This window comes from Zea mays, chromosome 7, assembly GCF_902167145.1.
Source record: "Zea mays cultivar B73 chromosome 7, Zm-B73-REFERENCE-NAM-5.0, whole genome shotgun sequence".
Lineage (NCBI taxonomy): Eukaryota > Viridiplantae > Streptophyta > Magnoliopsida > Poales > Poaceae > Zea > Zea mays.
In genome coordinates, this window is record NC_050102.1 from 108,013,838 (window position 1) to 108,026,770 (window position 12,933).

The window sequence follows — 12,933 nt, forward strand, 5'->3', positions numbered from 1 at the left end:
AGGCAAAGCAGATGGCAAGAAGGTGTGCCAAATGAGCCCGCGGTCGTAGCATATTTATACGCCCAGGGCATCGCAAGTGGGAGGGTCCCGCTTGCCATTGACTGTTGCTATTCTAGCAAGAGGAAGGTGTTTTTTCGGACCTTCGGCTTAGGGCCTTCGTCCATATCGCAATCTGAATTTATTATCCTAACAAATTAATATTGCGAGGGGCTACTGTTGGGGGCCTTCGGCTTCGAAGGTCCTCAAAAACGTGATTTTACAATGTTTCTAGAGTGTAATACATGAGCAGGTACCTTCGGACATGGACCTTTCGGACTTGAGTCAAAATCGCTGTATAAAGAAACACAAGGAGAACGAAGGATAGAACAGAGCCGAAGCTGTGCACAAGGGAGCTTCGGCATGGTGGCAGGAAAAAGGAAACCGACTTAAAGAGGAAAAGGCTATCTAGACCCCGATAAATTACTATGGAGTTCTTATCAAATGCAAAGGGCCTGGATGTAATTTTGCATGGGCTGCGACCCGTGCCTATAAATAGATGAACAGTACTCCCGTACTGTTCACGCTGACTTGGCATTTTGCTTTTGCGTCACGCTTGTATTCTTTATCTTCCTTCAAGCCGAAGGTACACTTGTAATGAATTGTTATCTTTACTTATTCATGGTAATAAAATAAAAATAATACAATAATAATAACATATTTGATAGTTCGTACTGTTCATGTTTCGTATAATTCCTTCTTCATTTTTATATGTCGAATTTACGAAGGTATGCTCTTTGTAACCTTCGTCCAAAAGACATTATATCCTAAGGGAAATAATGCTCCGAAGGACGAAGAACTTTAACGTTTAACATTCTTTATGTTGCCTTGCTCTTAAGCCGAAGCATTTGAGAGCAAGTCCCCAACAGCGCTCAAGTTTGTTCTTTGGATCACTTGAGAATGGTTGAGTGCAACCCTTGACCAAAGGAGGTCACCACAACATGGAGTAGGTATTGGCCGAACCACGGTAAAATCGTTGTGTCCCTTGTCCAGTTTCTTTATTGCGATTATTGTCTTCTTGAGTGCTTAGTGCTTACATTCACTTGGAATATTGCTCCTAGTTTAATAATCATCTTAAGAGAGCAATCAAGTGAAGAGTCCTCTTTTATCTTCTCTTCTCATCCAAACTTGGATTTAATTTGCACTAACACATTTAGTATACAAAGTTTGTATTGTTTGGAGCAAGTTTTGCAGGATCACCTATTCACCCCCGTCTAGGTGCTCTCACAATTTCATGGCGACATCCACAAATCAAACTTCTACATCATTAATCTAACAAAGAGGAGCAAAGAGCATCAATGTCAGGATCTATCCTGCATGAGATCTCCCATTCTTGCAACACTTCCACATGAAGAGGAGGGGGAGTGACTCCAAATTCCTTGCATGGGGGCTTGTTTAGATCAACTTATTCATAAAATATTCCTTTTTTCTTGGCCTTTCTGAGAGCTTGAACAACTAGGCCTTCATCCCGGGATTGAGTCTTGGGCTTCTTCTAATCTGAGTAACGGCCAGAGGCGTGGTAGGGTTGGCAACAGAAGTTACTAAAGGGAGTCCACGTCTATGAGTCAGGGTCAAGCAGCATATCATTTCCTACAGGCCTGAATCATTAATATGATCACCACCCACAGTTTGGAAGCTAACAACATCAATTTGGGATTTCTTCAAAGAGAGAGACACCCTAGGGGAACTAGAAGAATTTCCAAAGTTTGCAGCTAAAAGATCTTCCATGGTAAAGGGAATATCCAATCTAGTAGCCCTAAGGTAACGAGCAATTGAACCAGAAATGTCAAAAGTAAAAGAAACTCTAGGCTGATGCTCCCCTTGATCTTCTCCCTATCCATCCACTTCCATGTCATCTTGAAACCAATTATCTGCTTGAGCGAAATCATTTTGAACATGATCATGTGGGAACAATTCTTCTGCAGTCGTTTGAACATCATGCTGACTTAGGCCAAGCTGTGCCTGAAAGTCATCACCCGCCCAACTACATCGTGCACCCAGTGCTGAGGTATGTTTTATTTCCTTGTAGAAGGTTGCCATGCATGGGATGTGGATTTCCAAGAGGTGGGAAAACATCTTCATCTAGAGGGAAGTTATCTAGAAAATGCGTCCAATCCCCCCCAAGATGTAGACCGGGACCGCCCAGGATCTACCAACCCCACCAAGGGTTCGGTAATAAATGGATCCACTGGATCTCTATGATTCTTGGCTCCGGATCTTCTGAAGTTCTTTTGAATGGTGTCCCTGGGAAAAGATTTCACTGTAGACGCGACGTCATGCAAGGCGACCCTCTGTCCCCTCTTCTTTTTGTTCTTGCTGCTGACCTTTTACAGTCTATTGTCAACAAGGCCTGCGAAGGTGGCATTCTTCGTCTTCCATTACCAAACAATTGTGGCCCGGATTTCCCTATCATACAATATGCTGATGATACTATTCTCATAATGGAAGCCTGCCCTAGACAGCTTTTCTTCTTAAAATCAATGCTCAACTCTTTCGCTGACTCCATTGGGCTCCATGTGAATTACCATAAGTCCAACATTTACCCCATCAATGTCACGGACCAGAAAATGGAGATCCTTACAAATACTTTTCATTGCAAAATTGGGTCATTGCCCTTTACTTACTTAGGGCTTCCCTTGGGTATCCAAATACCTAAATTGGGTGCTTTTTCTACCCCTTATCCAGAAAATTGAAAAAAGACTGGCGTCAACCTCCATCTTCTTATCACAGGCTGGAAGGCTTCAAATGGTTAATGCAGTCTTCTCCTCACTTCCAACATATTACATGTGCACTCTGAAGCTCCCCAAAACGGTGATCAGGCATATTGACAGACTCAGAAGGCACTGCCTTTGGAGAGGTGCTGATTTAAATGCCAAGAAACCCCCTCAAGTTGCTTGGAGTTCGGTTTGCAGGCCAAAACATCAGGGGGGTTGGGTGTAATCAATCTGTCATTACAAAATCAAGCCCTTCTCATGAAAAACCTTCATAAATTTTTCAACAGAGCTGCCACCCCCTGGGTTAATATTATTTGGACCAATCACTACAGTAACTCTCTGCCCTCGGATAAACCAGTTGGTTCTTTTTGGTGGCGAGATGTCCTTAAAACGCTTCAACCATTTAAGAGTATTGCTAGGGTGGAAATTGGAGATGGAAAAACAACACTTCTCTGGCATGATAACTGGGATGGTATTCCCAAATCAATACAGTATCCAGAACTTTGGTCCTTCTCTGCCTGCAAAGACATCACTGTGCTACAAGCAAGATTGGTTGACTCCCAAGAATTGTTCCATGCACCGTTGTCCACTAAAGCCTTTGTTAAACTTCAAGAGTTGAATGATTGCTTGGATAATTTTCCACATAATATTCACAAAGACAAATGGTGCTGCTCTACTCCTTCTGGCTTATTTTCCTCGCAAAAGATTTATGCTCATATGATGGGTAACCAGTGGACACATCCCATTTTCTCTTGGTTGTGGAAATCCAAATGTCAACCCAAGCACAAGGTGTTCTTTTGGCTACTACTGAAAGACAGACTAAATACTAGAGCTTTTCTGAGGCAGCGGTCCATGTTTTTGGAATCTTATTCCTGTGACAACTGTATTCTTCAAGTTGAAGAGACGACCATTCACCTCTTTTTCAGATGCAATTTTGCTAAGAGATGTTGGTCCTTGATTGGAATTTCTCCTTCACATTCTGCGGATTTACTCAACACCATTTTAAGAATCAGAAGACGTTGGCAAGTCCCTTGGAAACTTGAAGCTATAATTCTATTGACCTGGGGCATCTAGAAATGCAGAAATAATTGGGTGTTCAATGAGACTCCGCCCATGGTGGAAGGTTGTCGAGCTATGTTCAAATCTGAAATGAACCTTCTTAGTCACCGAGTTAAACCAGTAATTGGAGATAAAATTAGAACCTGGCTTCTTTATTCTGTTCTGTAATTCTTCTTTCCTCTGTACTCACCCTCCTGTATCTTCTCCCCACTCTGGTTTCCTTAAAGCAATAAGCAATAAGATACTGTAGGACCCCCTACAGTAACATTTACTTCAAAAAGGATCGAACTTCAATAAGCAACAAGACTATGTGGGATTCTATCCATGGATAGAGCAAGAACATTTCCTAGAATTCTAGACAGAGCATCTCCAAGAGCTCCCCACAAATCTCCCTTAAATCTAGTTTTTTTTGGGAAAAACACAAAAACGTGTCTCCAAAAGTTCCCCTAAAGCGCTCCCGATTTTTTCATAGCCCTTAAAACTCCCTCATTTGTAGCTACAAATAAGGGGTTTTTTGGACTCCTCAGAAACAATATGTCGCTTGAAAGGATCTGTTGGAGAAAGGATTAAAATCTATCCCCACTAATTATTTAGATGTCCCTTAAAACTGATTTTAAGGAGTCGTTTTCTGGTGAGCTCTTGGAGATGCTCGGCCCATCAATCCAATTGAGGAGTCTTCTGAACAGATCAACAACAACTCCGATGGATTCAGTATCCTGGTAATCCAATGGAAATCCTAAAAACATTAACCAGCATGCATGTACGCTCATAGTTGCATGCACGAAAATTGAGACCCTCATCATGCTTGTGGAAAGTCATATTTCTATTTCCCACTAGAATATGGCCAACATTGATCAAGACTTGTCTCTGCATAACAGACCCCAAACAAAAAAGCCCCAATCCTAGGGGAGAGTGGGAGACCTATGAGCAGATACAACCCTTACATTGAAGTCAACCCTGATCAAGTCACTAACCTCTGCTAGAGCCTGAGGAACCAAATGTTCTAGAGGAGACAGAGTGAGAACCGCAATGGCGAACTCCTCAAATCTTCTTGGAGGTTCTTCACCAACGGCAACTCTGGAGCGAGCCGGTCGCTGCCAGCCATGAGCTAGTTCAGCTCCGATCGGGAGAACAGGAGTAGGGTCGAGAGCGAAAGTTAACATGGGATGCACCACTGAAGCTAGAGCTAGGAGTGGTGATGGTGAGCAGGATAGTGAGAGAGGAAGCAAAAACACCTCACTTGGGGTATACGGGAGGAACGAGGGCGGTTCTGGTGAGCGAGAAGTATTATCAGTAGAGGGAGCAGAACCGCCATGCACAGTTCCCAGTTTATCCAAGACAGAATTGTTCACCTGTTCCGCTGACTGAGACAAGGACAAATGCTTCTTGGGGGCCCAAAAGATCTTCAGAGATGTTTTCGTTCTGCAAGCCCAAGAATAATGGTTGTAATTCCAGCAAGACCAACATCTAAACTGTTGTCTACAATTCACTGCATGGTGGCCCCTCACTAAACATTTTCCACATTTTGGCGATCTGAGGATTCCATGCGGAGATTTCTATCGAAAACTTTATTAGGAGCCAAACAAACTAGCACGGTAGACAAGGATCCATGGGGAAAGTCCTTTATGGAGGAGTTATTTTCAACAAATTCAAAACTCTTCTGAATCCTGCCAAAAACTCTTGAAATAAGAACAATCTACGTCGAAATATTTTGATCAATTTCAAATGCACCAAATCTTAGAACAACACGATCTTGATTAGAAACCCAAAAGTCAGACAATCCATCATCAACCTGTTGATCAAGAGGAATAGGCATTCGATATCCATGCTTCCCAATGTCAAGAAATTTGGGAGTTGATTTGAGCTTCGAAGAATCTTGGACAAAATTACGATGAAAACAAACTTTCTTGTACCTTGAAGCTTTCTTCAGATTTATTGATGATTTGGATGTAACCAAATTCCATTCATGTTCTTGTTCTTGCTCCCAAAGCCATTTGTCACGTTCCTAGTGAGCGCACCATTATTCTAGAGACGAAAGTAGACATCAAAAGACCTTGCAATGACGTGTTTTAATGCATAAACCACGAAACTCACTTGTTTGTTAGCCACCAAAAAGCAAAAATGATTCTGGCTTAGAAAACACACGTGAAAACCAACTACAGTGTCACCGAGACAAGATTGGAGAGCCTAAAAAGATATCTATGGAAAGTGGCCAGAAGAAAGAAAGAGCCATTCGGCGAGGAGTTAGGATGATGTACCGCCGAGGAGAAGCGCCGACAGATATCCTCCTAGAAGAGAAGGCCATGGGAGAAATCCAGAAAGTGTCCAATATGATCATCTTCACGAAGCTCACTGCTCTTCCCAGAATCAATAGCGACGAATGATGAGGATGGGAGAGTGTTGGCGACGCTGCTAGCCATGAGCTAGTTCAAGGTAATCTATATTCACCAGTGTGATCGATTCAATAGAGTTGCACTCTCACGGGAGGCTCTTTGCCGTAGCCTACCTGTGGTAGCAGCCGTGGTCGACACTCGAGCATGGAGCAAGCTATGAGCGATTGCGAAGAAATGTTTTGTGAAGAGATCATGCAACATCAACTGGTATTCGTCTGACAACAACAAAAGTACATGCTACTTACAGTGCACAAGCGAACATACACTTTTGGTGAGTGTCACGTTTATTCTCCACACAATTGTTTATTTATAATATAACTAATATACTGTATTTGTAACATAGTCATGGTTTCTAGAGCAGGCACAACAACAACCTTCTGTTTTCCCTCAATTTTAGAAGTCGATGCCTCGGTGGTAGATACCTACTCCAACACCTCCTCCAACTCAAATGCGTCGATAAGTATCTATACTTAAACTTAGTATGAACTAAAGCTTATTATGAACTAGCTCAGGTGTGTCATTCTAGTTCAATTTAGTTTAGATTTGGAATTTCTATCTAACTTTATAAACCTTAGCTTAACTTGCTATGAACTAGATCTTTCTAGGTAAATAAGCTCGTTATATCTCTTTTACCGTAATCTTTCACAAATATTGTTAAAATCATCTAACTTAGTTTACCTTAGTTTTGTAGGAACCAGGGGTCATGGGTTATAACATGTATCACTCCACCGTCGGGGATACCAACACCTTGAGCTAGGGCTGGACGAAATGCTCGTGACTTGTTGGCTCGCTCGGTTTATGTTCAGCTTGGCTCGACTCGGATCGGCTCATTTGTTTTTTTTTCACGAGCTGAGCTGACACCCTAGCTTGATTCGTTAACGAGCTAGCTTGATTCGTTAACGAGCTAGCTTGGTTTGTTAACGAGCCAGCTCACGAACTAAACGAGCTATCACATTTCAGCAAAACGAAACTATATGCATATCATTTTCGTAACAATTGATGAACATATTATATGTTTGTGTGGTCTCTATGACCTATGAGTTAAACTAATGATTGATGAATTGTGTCTTTGTGTTAAATTAGTCTATGCGAATATAACTGTGGGTTAAAATGATGAGCATGTGCGTGAATTGTGAAATGATGAGTGATAAGTTGTCTTAATTTATTGTAACATTGATCTAGTCTGTGGAACTCCAAGTATAATTACTATTTTCTATTGTTAAATTAGTTATAAATCTATACTACTTATTAAGAAGGTAAGAGTAGTCTGCCGTTCTGCCCTCCCTCCCCGTTCCGCGCGCAGAAAAAAATCAAACCGTGGCTGCTCAAGGATCGAACCTTCGATCTATTGAGCAGAATGCCTAGCCTTCCACCCTCTAGCTAACGTGACTCATGTTGAATTATGTACAACTTCAACTAAGACGTCTTTTGTGTTTAACCCGCCGTCCACTCTGTATGCTCACTGAGTCTAGAAAAACATTTATAGCTTGGCATCTGATCTTTCTGGAATTTGGGACGCAGTCCATGAAATAAAGAAAATAGGGAAAAGGAGTTTAGAAATTGATTTTTAGTTTAAAAATAATTGCAGAAACCCATTTAATTCATGGAAATTTCATATTAAATCCAAATGACTTCAATCCAATTTCTATAATTCTATAATATTATTTTTTATCACATAATACCTCTGTTTTGTCATGAAAACAACAATAAAATTGATTTCCTAATTAATCCTATATCAAATACATAGAAACTTTGGAAATTCGTAACTTCCTCATTTTAATTCCAAATTGAACAGTTCCAGTTGTGTTAGTCTCGTATGAATATTTACTATGCAGTAACAACATTGATTATACCATGTTTCATACTTTTATAATTAGATATTTATTTATCCTATGTTAATTGGGTTAATCTATGTCTATTGGATTAATTTATTTAATATATTAATATAGTATTCTAACTTTATGGTTATACGATGTTTGATCATTAGTATTGCAAACACACACACTTACCTTTTTGTTTAAGCAAAAGCGTATGGTGGTACGTGTCCGATGACTAACGATGTACGAGGGAATTTCTTCCGGTATTTGTGAAACATGCTCTTCAATAATGAGACCATGCAAATCGTGACATATATCGAAGTCTGCATGATACTGATGGTTGCAATGTAGTGGTGAAACAGATAGATTATAAATAACAAAATTTATGTATGGTCAGAATCACAAATTGATTATGAAACATTTTCTCATAACGGTATAACACATATTTTGTATATAAGTTATCATAGTATACTGGTATTATATATTCCCGTTGCAACACACGAGCATTCAACTATGATTGATATAGGCATATAGAAACAATAATCTCTACTAACTATTAAGAACTTACTGTAGACTGCCCCCGCCTCCCTACACCCGCCCACCCGCACGCCGCAAACCTGCAAACCCCGCCGCGACCAAGGCGAACCGTCCTCCCGCCCGCACACCGCAAGCCTGCAAATCCCGCCGCGACCATGGCGAACCGCCCTCCCGCCCGCCCTACCGCCCGCACACCGCAATCCCGCCCGCCCGACGCATGCCGCACGCCCACCTAGCGCGACCCGTGGAACACTGCAGCCGCCCCCGAACCAGCCCAAAGCGAGACCGGAGGGGCACGAGCGCCACCGCCTTGATCCCGCCCGCTCCTCCCCAGATCTCCTCGCCATTGTCGCCACCATGCCCGGATTCGCGCCGTGCTCGCCCATATCCGACCGCGACTTTGATTTCCTAACCGACGCAGGAGCGGTGGGTCTGAACGGCCGCGACCCGTCTTCTCATGGGCGCTTGCTGGTGTGGTTTGCTGATCAAAATGGGGATGGTGGCGGGCTCGCACAACCGCAACGAGTTCGTCATGATCCGCCATGACGGCGATGCGCCGGGCCCGGTACATCCAGCCAATCCAGTGCCGCCCTCGCTGCGTGCTTCAGATTCAGTTTCTAGCAGCTCATGTCGTGCGCGCGCGTCTGTCGCTGGATCTGGGCCGAGGTGTTAGTCTTTAGTCTAACGCTTGGGGTTCGCCCCTCAAATGCTGTCGCTTCTGCGTGTCTCTGCTCGTAGATTTTGCCTGTCCATTTCAGCGATGCTTCCGTTGCGCCATGTAAGTCACCAGATCAGACATGTCCTCCTGGCAATTTCTGAACTATTCGTGCTCGGTCCAATTCTTTGAACAGTTGCCAAATCAGCAATAGGTAATGATATACTGTTCATGTTTCGCTGTCTTGGAGATCCAGTGAAATGGAGCCTCCGATTGTTTAGATCCCTGTGTTTACCCATGCCTCAACAATTCCTTGTCATAATTACCATGGACCGACGGTGAATTAGATCCTTCTTTGCCCTGCTGCAGCGTGCCTTTGTTTATGACTACTACACCATTGAATTAGTTCATCTTATGTAAATTCGAAATTACCTTCCTGGCATTTTGATCTTAGCCTCGACTTCAAGACTAATAGACACTTGATCGCAGGTTGATTTTTACAGTCTGTTGCTCACCAGTAAAGTGCATGAGTCACTGAGGTGTCCTCTAATGCTGAATTTCTGATTGCATGTGTGCTGACTTTGTCGTTATCTCGCTAATGCAGGCTAAGCCAACATAGAGTGCGAATGGGCAGGTCTGCCAGATTTGTGGTGACTCTATAGGTGTTTCAGCCACTGGCGATGTCTTTGTTGCCTGCAATGAGTGTGCCTTCCCTGTCTGCCGCCCATGCTATGAGTATGAGCACGAGGGGAACCAATGCTGCCCCCAGTGCAAGACTAGATACAAGAGACAAAAATGTTGGTTTCCTGGCAACTTCTTTGAGTGTATGTAACTTGTATGAAGCTAGCATGACGGAGTTCACATCACATGCTTACTTTACGTGAATAAAAGGTTCCAGGCTTGCAGCATAGTGGATATGCCTTATGATAATGACATTCGACAGCCTTGATTAAGCCATCTACTTCATTTTATTCTCTATAACAGTAATTAATGAATTCTTCTTACTTCCTCTGCACCTACACCTACAATGGTAAGCGACCACACCCCTCGTTCCAAGATGAATCTAACACGCAATCTTGTGATCATGGTCGTCATGCGTTGTTTTTTCTGTTTCGTCAGGGGACTACAAGGACAAGGATGGTGTCAAGGGCATGTGTGTCGTGGGCGCCATCAACAACTGTACCTCCCAGCTCCCCACCTATGGGAGATCTTCTCCCCCATAATGTAATGTCGCTACTCTGCTACTCGTATGTGCATGCTCCAATTCTGCAAAGTTTTGGACAATTTGTCATTAATAGTCATGAACATTGCTTTTCTGCAGTGCAGATAATATAACACAAGCGCTCATGTTCCTCTCGCACTTCATCAGAGACATACACTAGGTAGTACAAACCGCAAGCAAGGTTTGATGTGCTCTATTTGGTGTGTTTGATCAGATCAACAATGTGGCTGATCACTCATGCTACTGACTGCTAACACAACTACTACCTGTACTCCATAGCCACTTCACTCCGACAAAGGAGGGAACACCGTCGACTTCCACTGGTACGCAAGGAAGACTGTTTTACACTATGTACGTACGTCAAATACTAGACATCATCAGTCATGATCTTGAAATCTATAGGAACCTGGATGCTAGGGCATGCTCTGTTTTGTTCACTAATTGCCCGGTTTGGAACGCCAGCATCATCTAGCCGACTAAAGACGACTTCTATGGAGACAGCGTAGCCGGTTACATCGACACACTGAAGAAAAACATAATGATATGGAACTAGGATAAGAGTTTTCTATAGATAGAGAGAAAGAGAGAAGCTAAATGTTAATTATTCAGACCTTTATTCGCTCGGTAGCACAGAGAATGGTCGGAGAAGTGTCCAGCTGGGAAGCATGCGGCAAGAACCAGACTGTATGTCCAGATATGTATATATGCTTTGCTTCACATTCAGATTTTTTGTGCTTGGGCATTTAATTGATCTTTGTATGTTGTTGCATCGAGTGTTTTTTCGTTGATTAATACAGTAATTTTCATAATTTTCTTTATGTTTCAAATCTTTCATAAAGTAAGATTACTCTCTGAATTTTTGACTGGTTATAAATAAATATCGCAAGATATGCGTATGAGAACATCATTGCATCATGCCACTGGGCATACAAGGGTGTTGAGGAAGACTCAACCCTAGAAGGTACTACTAATACTAGCACATTACTTTTTTAATTAAGGTAATGCCTACATTTCTGTTCTGTAGTATGCACACCGGATTTGTATTGTTGTCGTACTATTGATGCATGATTTTAACTTGAGGGGGCAAGAATATGCTAATTAATTTGTGTTTATGTTCTTGGTGCAGATCCATATTTCTTATAAATCTTATCTCTACTATTCCATTCACCTCTCTCTCCTCTCCCACATTTAAACGGTAAAAATCTAAAATTATGCAAAAATAAAGATTAATAATTTGTGAGTCGTGGCAACGCATGAGCACCTGACTATGTTTGGTTAATGCATGTCTGATTTCTGTTGACGAGTGTTTCAAACAACAGCTGTAGGTTTGGGACAGTCAACTTGTGTAGGCATTGGTGGTGACCCGTTCAATATCACATATACACATTTTGAGATTAAGGCCTCATATTTTAAGCAAAAGCCTTCCTTTTTTTAAATCTATTATGAAATATCTTGTCATGGATTTTGTACTTTAATCTGTGGAATTAATCCCTTGTCTGGCATTATCTGGTACTTGAATACTTAAAGTGTATTTTTTTATTCCAAATGCTACATACATATATTTTTCAGTCAACACAACTCCATCTCATTTTGTAGTTTTCTTAGTGTTCAATACTATTTGGATTCTATTAAGTCAGAAATAGCAAAGATAACATAGAAAGGTGGACTTCCAAATGCAGAAGCAATTGGAAAATTGTACATCTTATGCAACTTGATCGAACTGTTATATTTTAGATCTTTTGTTTAGCATTTTTTTAATCCACATGTATTTCTCTATCATATAAAACTCTATATTGATTCTTTAAAATAATTTATATGAATTTGATAATGTTTGTCACAACTCACACGAATTCTGTATACCATAATGAATTGATGGTTGAGAGAATATGCACGAGGCATGCAAATTAACAAGACTCATACAAGCGTCGAACAGTGTGCTGATGATGATCAGAGACACAAGGGCAGCACATGATCAGGTCTTAACATGTTTGGCTTCCGAACAGGCTTTTCTCCAGATCCCAAGAAAGAAGAAGATCCGGTCAGATATATGTCGATGCTCATCCCAACATACATAAGCTATCAATGGTATTATATGTTCCCGTTGCAACGCACGGGCACACAACTAGTTGATTATTATATACATAGTGTTTTTTCTGCTCTGGCGCGCGAGCTAAACGACCCAGCTCGAGCTCGTAAATGAGCCGAGCTGAGCCGAGCTGGCTCGATATCCACTCCTATCTAGAGCTTCTGGACAGGAGGTTAGTTTACGAAATTATTCATTTGAAACCTGGTGAACTTAACATTCTAGCTGCTAATGTATTATTCTTTGACAGACTTCGTAAACAACTTTTTGCTTCTGGAGGTAGGTAGTGGGCACAACTCAAACAACACTTATATGTGATGTAATGTGTATTTACCTTCGTTTGAGACTTGGATGTTTATGGGTGGAATTGATGAGATTGTGCTATTTGTGTTGTGAATTTAGTCGATGTGATGACTA

At 41.7% G+C, this 12,933-nt stretch overlaps 1 long non-coding RNA gene across 1 annotated transcript; it reads left to right on the plus strand.

The window, feature by feature from the left end:
• Nucleotides 1–10,385: 10,385 nt before the first annotated feature.
• Nucleotides 10,386–11,180, plus strand: LOC103632682 (uncharacterized). The gene is made up of 4 exons (XR_556093.3): nucleotides 10,386–10,435; nucleotides 10,533–10,593; nucleotides 10,713–10,756; nucleotides 10,836–11,180. It is a non-coding gene; the product is annotated as an uncharacterized lncRNA (long non-coding RNA).
• Nucleotides 11,181–12,933: the final 1,753 nt, after the last annotated feature.